Source organism: Jaculus jaculus, chromosome 5, assembly GCF_020740685.1.
Source record: "Jaculus jaculus isolate mJacJac1 chromosome 5, mJacJac1.mat.Y.cur, whole genome shotgun sequence".
Lineage (NCBI taxonomy): Eukaryota > Metazoa > Chordata > Mammalia > Rodentia > Dipodidae > Jaculus > Jaculus jaculus.
The window spans coordinates 127,894,049-127,906,989 of NC_059106.1; positions in this window are offsets into that span (position 1 = coordinate 127,894,049).

A 12,941-nucleotide genomic window follows, 5' to 3' on the forward strand; every position below is an offset into this window, starting at 1 on the left:
CAGCCCTTGTTTAGCCTTTTGGTTTTGGAGGATTTATAATTAGGGGTAGCTATGTCCATGCTAATCTAGAGCAGTTCAAGCTCCAATGGGGTCCCCCAGCATAATTCTAATCAACTTTCACTGTTTTTGTCCCTCTCAGAAAGTACCCTGGTTTGAGGTATAAATGATATGATCCAGAGCTTAGCCACTTGGTATTTGAAATCCAAAAGGAGCTCATTGTTAAAATTTTGTGTCTGCCCATAACATAGTCTGATGTCACCCAGTGACTCACCCTTTACTCTCTAACAACCTCTGATATTTGCCACTGGGCCCAGAATTCTTTCTCCCTTATTCAGCCATCATATTCAGCCTGGCAAAATGCCTCACCTTCTTGCCACCCACTCTGCAAAGGGGCTGACAGAACATCCGTGCCCCTGGAAAACACAGGCCCGTGTGGCAGGTATTGCCCAGCGTCTTCGTAGGTCATGGCATTTCTGAACAACCTACACCTGCTGTTCTGCTTCCAAATTACATCTCTGTCATCCTTTCTCCCTTTTCTCTTGTCTTCTCATATTCCTGCTTCTGCCAGCAGGTGCTCCGAAGAAACTTGGGGTGTTAGAAATACCAGGAAACTGTCCTCACCCAGGTGATATGAAAATGAAAGAGGGGGAAAGGCAAACACAGCAGAGTTTGAGTTGATGATGAACTTGGGGATCATAATGTTTATTGAGGAAAATGAATGAGTTAGAAAAAACTCTACAGGCATAATCTAATTTTGTTTACCTTATTTTCTTTTTAGCGTTTTATTTATTTATTTGGTTGGGGGGAATGGTCATGCTAGGGCCTCTAGCCACTGCAAACTCCAGACGCATGTGCCACCTTGTGTATCTGGTTTATATAGGTCGTGGGGAACTGAACGTAGGTTCTTTGATTTTGCAGGTAAATGCCTTAACCACTAAGCCATCTCACCAGCCCTCTTTCTTTTTTCTTCTTTCTATTTTTTCCTCTTTCTGTCTTCTTTCTCTATCTTCCATTCCTCCCTCCCTCTCTCCATACCTTCCTCCCTTCATTTCTGTGGACCAAATGTAGTCATCCAAAAGCCAAAATGTACAAGTTTGTATGTCCAGGATTTTTTTTTTTTATATTTTATTTACTTATTTATTTGAGAAAGAGGCTAAAGAAGGAGACAGGAGGGAGGGGAGAATAGGAACATCAGGGCGTCTAGTCACTGCAAATGAACTCCAGATGCATGCACCACCTTGTGCATCTGGTTTATGTGGGTCCTGGGGAATTGAACCTGGGTCTCTTTTGGCTTTGCAGGCTAGTGCCTTAACTGCTAAGCCATCTCTCCAGCCCCAGAATTCTTTAATTCAAAGTGGAAAGTTTATGAAGGCATGCTTTCCTTTATACTTGCTAAGAGTAAATAGTGAGAATTATCATTAACACTTGCAAAAATCTCAAACAAACCCCTAGAAAACCCAAAGCTTCCAAACCCCTCATCAATTAGCAAGCCAAAAGGAAACTCATGACAGGATCAGGTATTGGGGGTCAGGCTTGTTGTGGGTTGCTTTGGATGTAAATTCCATAGACCTGATTCTTATCTGTCTATGAATGTCTCAAGTACTATGGTTTCTACTGTTTTTTCATGTATATTTTGTTTAATATTCTTCCATATGTCTGGAACAAACTGTTAAATCTATCTCTTCAAATAAACAAGCAAAAAACCCCTGGAAATGAACCTTTGTCTTTTAAATTTAGTTTTAAAACATTGCTCAATAGGCTGGAGGGATGGCTTAGGGGTTAAGGCATTTGCCTGCAAAGCCAAAGGACCCACGTTTGATTCCTCAGGACCCACATTAGCCAGATGCACAAGGGGGTACACACATCTGGAGTTAGTTTGCAGTGGCTGGAGGCCCTGGTGTGCCCATTCCCTCTCTCTTTCTCTGTCATATAAATAAATAAAAATAAAATCTTTTTAAAAAATTGTTCAAATTATAGACCTAAACCGGCGTGGTGACACCCACCTTTAATCCCAGCACTTGGGAGGCAGTGGTCGGAGGATCACAGAGAGTTCCAGGCCACCCTGAGACTACATAGTGAATTCCAAGTCAGCCTGAGCTAGAGAGACCCTACCTCAAACATGCCCCCCCCCCCCGAAATAATTATAGACTTTAACAAGTAACTGTCTTCTCAATTCACCATTTTTGTGAGTGGTAACCCTTCTATCTCTTGTCTTTCTCAGAAACTATGAGAGAAATGCAATTTTCTTTCTGTTAATTCTTTTCAAATGATGGGGTTATCTGACATTAACACCATGTTTCTCTGATACGTGGATTCATAGTAGCTTTAACTTGGCCTTGAAAACTAGGGTTTCCAGCTTATTTGCATGTTGGGGAGTTTACCATGAGTTCTCTGACCAAACCAAGCCTAAACTAAACAAAAATTAATGAGATCTGGCCAAAGCATGTTGGGTACTTCAAGTGTCCCCTGGCTCTCAGAAGATAATTAGACCTCTTTCTTCCTGTTTCTTGCTTAAAGATGATACCTATGCATATAAATACATAACAATATTTCATTTCAAATTCTGTTTCAAAAGATATTTAACCCCCAGGATGTGGATAATGGCGGGAAAAAAAGAAATATTTGAACATCGACATTAAAAAATCAAACCTTGGTTACACAAGAATTGCCAGGTTTGATTGACTTATTTTCAGAGGGTAGGCCATTTAATTTAAAAAATACTCCTTTCCTTTCTTTTCCTTTCCTTTCCCTATGACTGCGATTGTCTCCCAGGACCAGGAAGTTGATATGTAAACACAGGCGGTAATGGACCCCTGACCTGCGGGGCTTTCAACCCAGTCAATCCACACAGGGATTAACCCCAAATACCAACTTGCTCTCAGAGGCAAAATTGTTCCTGAGGCGGGTAGCACCAAAGGATTTTCTTCTCTCTTGGCTTTTCATTCACCCCACAAATAAGGTCTCCTCAAAGCAGGGCTTAAAGGCTGCCGCTCGAAAGCAAATTGGCAGCAGACTGGATCCAGCAGGTTGCCGGGGCATCCTCTGAACCCCCAAGCCCGTTACTCTGCCCTTCCTGGCCTTGAATGGTGGGGTTAAGTTTCCAGAGCAAAGAATGCTATGGGAAAGGGCCAGGCTCCTTGGCCTAGTAACTCACCGTCTTTGGATGTATCCACTCTCTGTCCTGTGCACTGCCGGTCCTCTGCCCCGGGCATCTGCGGGATGCTAGTGGGAAGGGGCTGTGGGATGGGTAGGGATCAGTGTTTGCCTCTGTGCAGACAGGAGCCATAGTGCTGGCCCCGTGTACAGAGACACACCCATGTGCCTGCAAGGGGACCATTCACAGCTTTCCTGTTTTCTTCTTCCTTGATGGTTTTATAATGTTCATTCAGAAGGGAGCATCAGGCCATTAAGCTCTGTAACCAGATGCCAGGTCAGCCTTTCTTTAAATTTTTTTTTGTATTAATTAATTAATTTACAGCCTTTCTTTAAATTTTTTTTGTATTAATTAATTAATTTATGAGAGAGAGAGAGAGTGCCTCTAACCACTGCAAGTAAACTCCAGATACATGCACCATTTTGGGCATCTGGCTTATGTGGGTACTAGGGAATCGAACCTGGGTCCTCAGGCTTCTCAGGCAAATGCCTTAACCACTGAGCAAACCCTCCAGCTCTCCCAGGGCACTTTTAAAACGGGAAGAGAGACCCTCCCCTCCTCTGCCTGCTCTGCAGAATGGCTGAAGGTATGTTCCGTCTTCTGCAAGTCCCCAATTCCACTGCATCCCCATGTTGCCTGCACAGCCCTGCTAAACCAAACTCTGGCAAGAACAGTAGATTTTCATTTCTCTTCTTTTTAATATTTTATTTATTTATTTGAGAGAGAGAGAGAGGAAGGCAGACAGACAGAGAATGGGTGCACCATGGCCTCCAGCCACTGCACCACCTTGTGCATCTGGCTTATGCGGGTCCTGGGGAATTGAACCGAGGTCCTTTGACCTTGCAGGAAAACCCCTTAACCACTAAGCCATTTCTCCAGCCCAAGAGCAGTAGATTTCTTACAGGGAACATCCTCTCCTCATCCAGATCCCCCATATTGCTTCCCAGAGAGACAACGTATCTGTGTTTCTTCAAGGCTTCCTGAAGCAGGTCCGGGAGTTTCCCATGTTGTTAAGGGGACAGGGTTGGGGAAGGGACTCGGCGGCTCTTAACAGCCGTGGAAAGTTTGATGCAGCAGGGGCACCCAGACAGAAAATTAAAAAACTAATAAAGTCCTCAGTGTGGGGTGCTGGCATCAGGACAGCTTAACTTCTCCAGACACCTAATAAAGAGACATTCCGGGACACTAACTCATAAGGGAAATGTGCAGGGGTCACGGAGAACAGTGGAAAGTGAGCCATGGAAACATAGCAGTCACTAGCCCCGCGCAGGGCGGTTCACATGCTGCCCCCCTTCCCCACACCCACCCTTTTTCTTCTGCAGTTTAGAAAAAATGGCAGGGTGCTCAAGAGCCGCAGGAAAACTGGGTGAGCCTTGGTGTGGAAACCTCCTTCGTGGCACAATGGCTATGGGACAGCGGTGTGACACTTCAGGGCTGGAGGTGACGGGCACTACAGTGGCTATTGAGACGGGAGGGTGGGGTGATTTCTGAGACAGTGAGAAAGGGAGGTTGGCGAATTAAGGTTTATCCAGCTGCACTCGATGAAGCGCCTTTCTTACGGCAGGTTTCCTACATGCATTTTTTTTTTTCCTCACTGGGTTCACTTGATAATTTTGGAACTGAGTTTTGAGTGGTATTTATGTTATTTAACTTGGTTTTCAAGTTGGACTTTACCAATTCAAGCAAACAAACAACAACAACAACAAAAAAAACAGTGGGGAATTTGGCCTTCAGACCCTCAGTCAGTCATGGAGATACTGTAACCCCTCCCCCCTTTATCCATGTTTTGCTTTCTACAGTTTATTACCAATGATTAGCCAAGGTTCAAAAATATTAAATGGGGCCTGGGGAGATGGCTCAGTGGTTAAAGGTTCTTGCTTGCAAAGCCTGCTGCCCCTGGTTTAATTCCCCAGAACCCACATAAAGTTAGATAGCCCATGTAGCATGTAGTATGAAGTTCATTTGCAGTGGCAAGAGGCCCCTGGCACTGGCATACCACTCTGTCTCTTTTCTCTCTCAAATAAATAAACAAAAATATTAAAAGGACAAGTCCAGAAGCAGTCATGTTTATAGTGCATACCATTCTGAGCCATATGAGGAAATCCTGTTCTGAGATGCTCAGCCCTGCCTGGGACTCAAATCTTCCCTTTGTCCAAAGTGCATCCTACCTGTCCTTCAGAGGTTGTCACTTAGAGTCACCTTAGTTATCACATCGACTGCAGTACTTGTGAAGTGCAGGAGTCATGACGTATAGGAGGGACCAGAGCACAGACTATAAAAGGACGGTTAACTCTGGTCCTAGGGGGCAATGCGGCAGGACACACAGGAAAGAAAGATGGGATTCAGCCTGTCCACGGGGAGTTTGGAAGGTGTTCCCCAGGGACGCAGGGCTATTGCGCTTGGCACCTGTCTTCTCACACAGACAGCGTGCAGGAACAGACAGTGGAAAGAAGCCCATCTGTGAGGGAACCACAGCCAAGCAGACCGGGCTCTAGGTATCAGTCTGCAGTGTTGCGTTCAGCCCAAGCCTTTAGCCAGGCTCCGGGAAGGCATCACTTTCTGTGCAATGCTCCAGCATTTTTGGTGTCCAGAGGCCAGTACTGGAGATGCCCTGGAGGAACCTGAGCACAGCCCGTCGTCACAAGCCTGTGAAGTCGCTTTTGCTTGAGAAAGTACGCGTTCTGTCTTGCACAAATCTGTGCAATGGCTTTCCCATGCTCACCTCCAGTGTCCCTGAACCCATTCACTGAGCAATGAGTGAATGAGGAAAACAGAACTGGAGACGGGTCCCAGCCAGCTCTGCCACTTAAGGGGACAGCTGCCTGGACAGATGGCTTCTTGGGCCTCAATCTGCGGTGCAGGATGAAGGGAAGAGAAAGGACTTCGCAGCCCCTGCCAGCTCCCACACGCGTGATTCCCTGAGGTTGGGAATTTGGGCTGGGGACTCAGTCCCTGGCCCTCCCTCTTCAGAAAGAGTGTTTATTTTCTGGCTTTTCCTTCAGCTGTGGCTTGGCAGAGGCTGGGCTGCAGCCCTTGGGTGTGATGCATGAGAGGTCTGTGGTTTGGTGAGCTCAACAAAACATGGGCTTTTGAACTTCGCACGTCCAGACCTGCCTCTCCTCGCCTCCCCTCTCTCCCCCCTCCTCCCTCTTCTCTCCTCCCTTCCCTTCCCCTCCCCTCCCCTCCCCTCTCCTGCCTCTTCCTTCTTCTCTCCTCTCTACATTCCTTCCCTTTCCTTCTTCCCTTTCCTTCCCTCCCCCTCTCTCTCCCTCCTCTACCCTCTTCATTTTTAAACCAGCATTTCCTTCCCTGAGAACATTTAAGACAAGAACAAATTGCCATGAGATGGCACCGGCTGCCTTCCACGGGGCAGTCTCTCTGAGAGAGACTGTGAAGTTCTGACTAATTCCAGCAGCATCTGGTAGAATACATGTTAAAACTCCCGATGAATGAGACCCTTGAGAGTCTTGACACACACGGTTCTGGTTCCATAGGTTTAGGGTAGGGCACGGGACCTCTCTTTCCAGGGACTCTGCCTCTGTCTCTTGACCACACTGTTATTAGCAAGGCTGGAGGAGCCCAACTCAGCTTTTCCCTAGGCTCCGATGAGAGCAGGGCTCCTGGACTTGGGACCCTGTCTCCTGGCTCTCCAGATGGGGCCTCCTTTTATCAATTCAGAATGAACCTGCCAGGTCAGCTCTCAACACAAGGAATTTTGTCCTCTGGAATGCTGGTCTGTCCCAATTTGGGTGTCGATGGTCCCTTTCACTATCTGACACTGGAGTGGTGGTGTTTAACTTCTCTTCTTTTTCTCTCTAGCACTGGGAGCAGAACTGGACAGCCGGATGAGGAAGGATAGTGCCTCAGTCAGCCTGAAAGCTCTGTGCAAAAGTAAATGAGCTTCGTACTCTGACTCAAGCAACATCCTATTGCTAAACCAGTCTTTCAGCCAAATAGAGAAATGTAAATCATTTAATAAATCTTTCTTTTAGAAAACAGTTTATTTATTTGAAAGAGAGAAAGGGAAAGAGAGAGAGAGAATGAGAGAATGGGTGTGCCAGGGCCTCTAGCCTCTGCAAATGAACTCTAGATACATACTGGCTTACATGGGTACTGTGACTGGGGAATTGAACCTGAGTCCTTGGGATTCACAGGCAAGCACCTTAACCGCTGAGCAATCTCTCCAGCCCTGATACATCTTTGTTAACTGAGCCGCACACCAGGAGTACCCTCCTAATGGTATAATGACACCAATTACCTCATTAGGAGACAAGAGCTGCTTTTATGGCAGGTTTTAGAAGTTAAAATGGCAAACCTTTCATAAGTATTAATTCTGGGTTGGGCTGTGTGCAGCAATATGCATTGACTGTGAGGCCTGAGGACTGAAGGCAGGATGTTAGATGCTGTCTGGTCTGACCCCTGACAGGCACGGGATCTACGCCTACTCTATGGGTTGTTTGACCAAGAATGCCAACCCTGTGTCTCACGTACCCAGTGTGTGCCCAGTCCACAGAAGTTCAGGGCCCAGAGCCCCTTCCTGAGATTCAGACCCAACAAGCCTGGTGGGACCCAGGCCAAATTCTTTTCTGATGAAGTCACTGAGCAGCTTAGGGGTGCAGGAGGCTCAGCAATGCTGTTTGCACCCACATTGCAGAAGTCCCCAGCGACTCCAAGCAAGTGCCAGCTGCGCATGTGCAGCTCTTCCATCTCCCCCGAGAAGGGGCCCAGTGGGGTTCTGCACCTTTAGAAGGTCGCCGCTCTTTCTCTTGCTGAGTCTGCTGTGGCCGGCTGTGGGACCCCGCGGTGGTGATGGCATTGGGCTTGACGGTTCAGTTGATGCTTGTTGACTGTGTGACACTGTGCCCTGGGGACTCTGATTTCCTCAACTGAAAATCTGCATGATCACGTGGGAATTGTAAATCACGCTTGGTGAGACGTGGTTCTTTTTTATTTCAGTGTCCTCGTCCGTAGACTAGAATGTTCATTGCAATAGGTGTTGCAGGAGCCCAGGTAGAAACTATGCTTCTCTTTCTGGCTAAGCCACTTGTGTTCTCCTTCTTGGCAATAACAAGAACTGCAGCCCCCAGGTTTTGGCTGAATATTAGATGTATGGTACTGGTTTTGTAGAGTGTTCCTGGTCCCGGTGTGGACGATTAACGTGGTTTTCTCAGAGAGCGTGATGGCTTTGCAAGAGGCTTTTCCCACCAGTCTTGTGGGTGCATGAAGGTTGTGTCCCTTCCGCTTTCCCTGTACTGTGTGGGGACAGGGAGCAGAAACAGTATTGTGTCACCGGGCAGAAAAGCCATCTGCTGACAGACATGGCGCTAACCTGAAAAGAATTTCCTAGTACTTAGGAAGAACTCCCTGGTTCTCTGCCCAGCATCCCCAGCATTCAACTTTAAAAGATCCTTCCCAAAATGCCCTGTGCCTTCCTCTCCCTAAATACCTTGAACTGTGTGGTTTTAGCTAACTTTTATGATGTTAGTCTGCACCTCTATTTCTTTTTTAAAAATATTTTATTTATTTATTTGAGATGGGGGGGGGAGCAGAATGTGAGCGCTAGAGCCTTCTGATGCTACAAGTGAACTCCAGATGCATGCGGCACTTTTGTGCGGCTTGAGTCACGTGAGTACTGAGGAATTGAATCCCCGGCTGTCAGGCTTTGCAAGCAGGCATCTTTAACCACTGAGTCACCTTTCTGGTCGTATTTCTAACCTAGGTCCTGCTCTGTATTCCCTACAGTCCCCAACACATCTGCAGTGGACTCTTGTCATTAACGGACATTCAAAATGTCCTCAAGCTTATCCTCCAACTTCCTCTTAACCTTGCCACCCTCTCTAGATCTCTCTGTTTTAAAAAACATTTTTATTTATTTGCAAGCAGAGAGAGAGAAAAAAAAAGAGAGACAGAGATAATGTGCACTTTAGAGCCTCCAGCCATTGCAAATGAACTCCAGATGCATGAGCTCTTTTGTGCATCTGGCTTTACATGGGTACTGGGGAATCAAACCCAGGTTGTTAGGCTTTGCAGGCAAGTGCTTAACTGCTGAGCCTTCTCTCCAGCCCCTCTCCCTCTCTATATATGTGTGTTCTAGTGCTGGGGAATGAAGACTAGCTGGTGGGATATCGAATCTCCTCTTGCTAACACCTGATCTTTCACAAAAACCCATTGCTTTGACGTATTTTGGGAGTTGGGGAGATGGTTCAATGGGTAAAGGGCCACGCAAGCATGAGGACCTGAGTTTGGACCCCCAACACCTCCATAGAATGTTGGTCATGGTGGTGAGTGTGTATAATCACAGCACAGGGAACGCAGAGACAGAGTCCTTGCAGTTTTCAGGCTAGCTAGTCTAGCTGAATTGGTGAGCTCTAGGTTGAACAAGTGACCCTGTCTCAAAGAATAAGGTGGAGCCTGGTGTGGTAGCTCACACCTATAATCCTACTGCTTGGAAGGCTGAGGTAGGAGGATCATCATGAGTGAGTTTGTGGTCAACCTGGGCTAGAATGAAACCCTGCCTCAAAACATGACAGGGCTGGAGAGATGACTTAGAGGCTAAGGCGCTTGCCTACCAGCCAAAGAACTTTGGTTCAATTCCCCAGGCTCCACGTAAGCCAGATGCATAAGGTGGTGCATGCATCTGGAGGTTGTTTGCAGTAGTTTGAAGCCCTGGCGTGCCCATTCTCTCTTCTCTGTCTTTCCAACAAACAAATAAAAATAAAATATTAAAAAACAGCAAACAATAAGAGAAAAATGTGCAGATTGAAAGAGAAAGAGATCCAATATTGGCCTCTAAGCCTCCACACATATGTATGCACGTGCACGCGCGCAAACACACACACACTGCCTTCCAGTTTTTATAGCTCATATAGTTTCTTCCTTTAATTCAATAATAAAACCTCTCCAGGTCTTACAGTTCATGGGATTGTCTAAATCTGACACATAGAGGAGAATAGATTGTCAGCAAAGGCTCATAATTAGAACTATTAGCACAGATGAGTTTAAAAGACTAAGCCATTTTATTTATCATTACCTTTACTACATATGCATATTTTTGTCATTATCAAAGTTGCTTATTCTTTTTGCTTTCGTTTTTTGTTATTTATCTATTTATTTATTTATTTTTGTATTTCAAGTCAGGGTCTTGCTCTGGCCCAGGCTGACCTGAAATTCACTATGCAGTCACAGGGTGGCCTTAAACTCATGGCAATCCTCCTACCTCTGCCTCTTGAGTGCTGGGATTAAAGGTGTGTGCCACCATGCCCATCCAGCTTGGTTTCTTTTCTTTTTGCTTCTCTCTTCTTGCTCCTTTTTCTTCTCCTTATTTTTTATTTTTCAAGGTAGGGTCGCACTCTAGCCCAGGCTGACCTGGAATTCACTCTCTATTCTCAGGGTGGCCTCAAACACATTGAAATCCTCCTACCTCTACCTAGTGCTGGGATTAAAGGCATGTGCCACCACACCCAGCTTTAAAAATGTTTTTAAAGACAGGGTTTCTTACAGCCCAGTCTGCTATATAGGTGAAGATGACCTTGAACTCCCAGTCCTTTTTTTTTTCTACCTCCCAGGCACTAGGATTATAAATATGTTTTACCAAACCTAACAACCTCTTAGTTTCTTAAGATATTTTTTTGTTCTTGGTTTTAAAAGTTTTGCTGTGTTGTTTGTATTTCACATTTTTTTTTTGTTTTGTTTTGTTTTGTTTTCAGACTAGTAATACTGAAGGTCTAGGTCCTATTTTTGAATTCTATTTATACTACTGTGAAAATACTAAAACTGTACAAATCTGCATTTTCCTAATTATTGCTTTTAAAAAAAATGCTACCTATTGAGACTCTCCTGTTAAGAAGTAAACACTTTTTTAGTTTCTTTTTTATTGTATTAGATTTTCATTTTATTTAATCTTATCTCTTAGGTTCAGATGTTACTCGTTTCTCCAATAGCCCATTTAATGAAAAATTTCATATATACAGAAAAGTAAATTTTGTAATTCATATTCATATACAAACCACTTAGTTTCCATCATTTTTATGTTATTATATTTGCATTATCATGTATCTATCTATCCTTCTATCTATCCATCAACCCATTTTGTTTTACAAAACTGCATTTCAAATAAATTGAAGGTATCAGTATACTTCCTATGTAATTCAGAACAAATATTCTTAGCTAGATTTTAGTAATTGCTTCTAATTTTATCCTCCATAGTAAAACTTAAAAATAAATAAACACACAAGTTTAAACATATACATAAAATAATTGAATTTTTAATCTGTGCCAGCTATTATATTGAACACTTTATCTTTCCAGAAATATTTTTATATTAGAAGACTTTTTAACAATGATACTTTAAAATTATTTAAGTTTATTGGCAGCTCTATTTTAGCACAACATCCCCATTTAAAAAGCTTGCTTGATCTCTCAGTTGGCTACAATGATTTATAGGCTGTTTTTTTTTCTTTTTTTTTTTCAGGAAGAATGTGAGTAATGTCCCCTAGGAATTTCTGAATAGCTGTTTTTCTTATATTTCTTTCAGACATGAATGATAACTCAGAGAAGTTTAGAATTTTTGACTAGCAGGCAATTTTTTTTTTTTGTACTCAAATTATAGACATTTCTCTCCTATCTGTTGTCACAGGGCTATATGAATTTAGGATGATTTCCCAAACTTTATAGGAAAACTGACATTTTTTTTTCCTGACTAGACAATTATAAAATTCTTTTATCATTCTTTATTTTATTTATTTATTTATTTTTTGAAGGAGGATCTTGCTTTAGCCCAGGCTGACCTAGAATTCACTAAGTAGTCTCAGGCTGGCCTTGAACTCACAAGGATCCTCCTACCTGTAACTCCTAAGTGCTGGGATTAAAGAAAGGTGTGAGCCACCATGCCTGGCTCATTTTTTTTTTTTTTTAATTTAGTTAGCTATTTATGAGAGAGAGAGAGAGAGAATGGGGACACCAGGCTTTCTAGCCACTGCAAATGAATTTCAGACACATGCATCACCTTGTGCATCTGTCTTTACGTGGGTACTGGAGCATTGAACCTGGATCCTTTGGCTTTGCAGACAAGCACCTTAATCACTAAGCTATCTCCCTAGCCCCTCGTTCTTCTTCTTTTTTTTTTTTTTTTTTTTTTGGTTTTTCGAGGTAGGGTCTCACTCTGGTCCAGGCTGACCTGGAATTAACTCTGTAGTCTCAGGGTGGCCTTGAACTCATGGCAGTCTTCCTACCTCTGCCTCCCAAGTGCTGGGATTAAAGGCGTGCACCACCACGCCCGGCTCATTCTTTTTTTAAAAATATATTTTATTTATTTATTTGCAAGGAGAGAGAGAAAGAGAGAGAATATGGGCATGCCAGGGGCCTCTAGCCACTGCAGAGAAACTCCAGATGCATGTGCCACTTTGTGCATCTGGCTTACATGGGTACTTGGGAATTGAACTCCAGTCATTAGGCTTTGCAGGCAAGCAGCTTAATCACTAATCCATCTCTCCAGTCCCTAATTTTTAAATTTTTAAATTTTATTTATTTATTTGCAAGCAGAGAGATATAGAGAAAGAGAGACAGTGAAAGAAAGAAAAAAGTGGGTGGTCCAGGGCCTCCAGCCACAGTAAACAAACTCTAGATGCATGCACCACTTTGTGCATCTGGCTTTACGTAGGTCCTGGAGAATCGATCCTGGGTAGTTAGGCTTTGCAGGCAAATGCTTTAACTGCTGAGCCATCTCTCCAAGCCCTCTTTTATAGTTCTTAAATTTGGATATATCAGCAGTTGAGTTAGCTGAGATAGT